The 3,086-nt window shown below is 45.1% G+C and overlaps 1 pseudogene; it reads right to left on the bottom strand.

Moving 5' to 3' along the window:
• Positions 1-697: 697 nt before the first annotated feature.
• On the bottom strand, positions 698-1,554 carry LOC146210338 (uncharacterized; annotated as a pseudogene).
• Positions 1,555-3,086: the final 1,532 nt, after the last annotated feature.

The raw sequence follows: 3,086 nt of genomic DNA on the forward strand, positions 1-3,086 counted from the left end.
CACGGCACATGAGCCATAGTATTTCCAAGTCCGAGCAGACATTGATGACGGAGCATGATAACTGTTCGTTGACGGCAATTAGAACTCCCCCTCCGCGGGCTTCTTTCCTATCGGCGCGAAAAAGACGAAAATTTGGCAAATCAAACAATATCTCTGAGTCATTTATATCGCTGTTCAACCACGTTTCGGTTAATACAAGTAGATCGCTGCCTGATGATGAAATAAGGTTTGACACGATATCGCGTTTCGGCAAGAAGCTGCGGATGTTAGTAAAGATAACCGATAGGGAAACGTTGGCACGATGAGTAGGTGGGGAATAATGCGGTGGCCGGCAGGGGTGAGTTGATTGTTAAGATATTTCTTTAACAGTTTCAGAACTTTCATAAAAAAATGTAACGCTTTGGGCCGATATGCAGCGTTTTAAACCGCAGGGAATAAGTCACAGACTTTGCCTTAGCGAAAGCTATAAGCTCTTTTCGGCAATTCTGGACGCGGCGCGAAAAATCTTCACCTACGCTGTAGCCTGTATCTTTGAACTTTGGACCTTTGGAAAGAACTGATTCTTTTGTTTTGAAGGATGTAAATTTGACGATAATCGGGCGTTGCCGATGCTGAGAGTGTCTTCCGAGGCGGTGAGCACGTTCAATTTCGATTGGGCTTTACTGGATATCAAGGTATTGAGAGCAGTGGTGAGTGATTATTTCTTCGGATTGCGAATAGGTTTCAGAGGAGTTGGTATCAGGTAAACCATAGAAAATTAGGTTGTTTCGCCGGGAGCGGTTTTCAACGTCTTCCAGGCGAGCCTCTAGCACACTAACTAGGCGAGTCGTTTCGGTCGTAGTGGTTTGGATTGCTTCTAGGTCAGTGCGCATTGTAGACAGATTTCCGCAGTGAGTTTCTAAAGTGCTGAGACGGGTGGTGAAATATGCCATTTTTTGGTCCATTGAGAGAAGCTGGCTCTTAAGCTCCTGCACTTCAGTTACTAATTTGGTCTGGCCAGAAGACATCTTTTTTAGTGCGTCAAGAATAATGTCTAGCTTGTCAGGACCGGGGTTGCTCTCAATATCACCACACGACAGTAACAAAGAATGAACAACGTGAAGACACTCAACACTGATAGCAAGGCAGCACTGAGGGCTCGGGAGCTGCACCAAAAAACAGTTACTCGTTTTCTTTGAAAAGAGACTGTAATGGCCACCAACCTGCATGGCGAAGACGAGCGGATTAGAGAACTGTGTTGTGGCACAGTCACCGAGCCCACAGAGTGCCGGTGACGGTCGCTGTTCATTTATAGTTGACACGTTGAATGTAGTCGCTGACGATGGGGCCTTCCAATCTGGTCTGAGGATCCAGCTGTTTTGAGCCGATATTGCAGGAAAAGGAGCGTTTTTGGTTGCCTTGTTTATGGGACCTCCGTAAGCTGCGTCGTGCAGGGGCGCACGCTCGATCGCGCTCGACCAGGGAGCGCAAAACATGCCAGGGAGCATGACGCAGACGATGAGGGGCGAGAGCACCTGCATGGCGAAGACGAGCGGATTAGAGAACTGTGTTGTGGCACAGCCACTGAGCCCACCTACTGACTAAGCCACAGCCATTTATCACGGACATCTGCTCCAAAATCGTGGAACAGCAGGATCAGTTCTATACACCAGAATTGTGGTCCAAATTTACATCCGTGCATTTGTCGCCTTTTATTGACAGGTTCGACGACAGAAAAATAGCTGGTATGCCTTTGTGCGTGCATGTATGTGCGGGAAAATGAACTATTTTCATACTACAAAAAAAAAGAAAGGCCGTGCAGGTTAAACGTTTATGAACCTGTTGAATTAAAGCGTTGATATTTTATGGCATCATATAGTGTGGTAAACAACCTGCTTTTTAAGTTCATCAAAACGTCAGTGTTTATATTATCTAAAATATGACTAAATTATCTTTGCCAGAATTGGAAGGACCGGCGCACAAATTCACAATACAAAAACAGTCTGTGAGCAAGTGAAATGAAACATCATTATCAAACATAATATTGGAAAGGCGTTACCGAGCGCCTGCCACCAGATGTCATGGCGTGAATTCTAGTCAGAAGTCACCGTGGGAGGTCACAGAAGTCACAGTGCACAGAGCAGCAGAAAAACTGGCAGTGCCCGCCTCAACGGGAGGGGCTTTGTCTCCTCGGGGAGGAACACGCGATCAGTACAGAGTGAAGACTGCACCTTCGATGTTTTACCGGCGCCGCGACGAGCGCTCGGTTCTTGTTCCTCGTACCTTGTTAAGCAACCAACTAGCTCAAATCTCTGTGTTAAGGACTGCGTCAATATATCAATAAAATATATGAATGAAAATTTAAAAATTTAGTTATCAGCCTTCAAATTATAGTAAAGTTCACGATCTGACCCGCGAGGTTGCTGAGATGAGGTCTTCCTTAGAGAATACTAATAACCAATTACGCAGATATAATCTGGTACTTTTTGGCTTGTTTGACTCTGTGGATGAGCCCTCTTTCTTCGAATGAGCCCTGTCATACGGCCTAGTCAGCATGGACTGGCACAGTATCAGACACCGCTTCTCGAAAGATAAGGAGCGAGTACTTTCGTGCTAAAGGAAACAGCTATCCGTGAGGACTTCGCTTTTGCAGTGAGGCAGGCGCGCTCAAAACTTGCACGTGACTCTGCGAAGCCTTTTAAACTACGGCATAATAAATTGATAAGAAATGATAAATGCTATTTTTTTTTTTTACCACGAACACAAGTTATCGACTCAAAAAGCTAGCTAGGAAAAAGAGATCGGAATGATAGTTCAGTAGCTTGGCTGCTCTTGTCGTAAACTGGCCAAGTATTGAAAATATACCAGATGACTTTGCAGCACTGGTCTCTACCGTTCTACCACCTATTGTTATAGGCACGGAATCTTGGCTTCCAGCGGGCTTCAAAATTTATCGCTGTGCCTGCTTGTCAATGCATGCCTGCGTTATCATCTCCCATCAGTGTCATTTAGTTGTTGCTTTGTTTTATCGCTCCCCCGCATGTCCTGATGTTTTTAAATTTCGATTTATTTTCTTATCTTCACTGAACCAAGATTTTATCACAGAT

This window comes from Amblyomma maculatum, chromosome 1, assembly GCF_055883805.1.
Source record: "Amblyomma maculatum isolate TAMU_Amacu chromosome 1, ASM5588380v1, whole genome shotgun sequence".
Classification (NCBI taxonomy): domain Eukaryota; kingdom Metazoa; phylum Arthropoda; class Arachnida; order Ixodida; family Ixodidae; genus Amblyomma; species Amblyomma maculatum.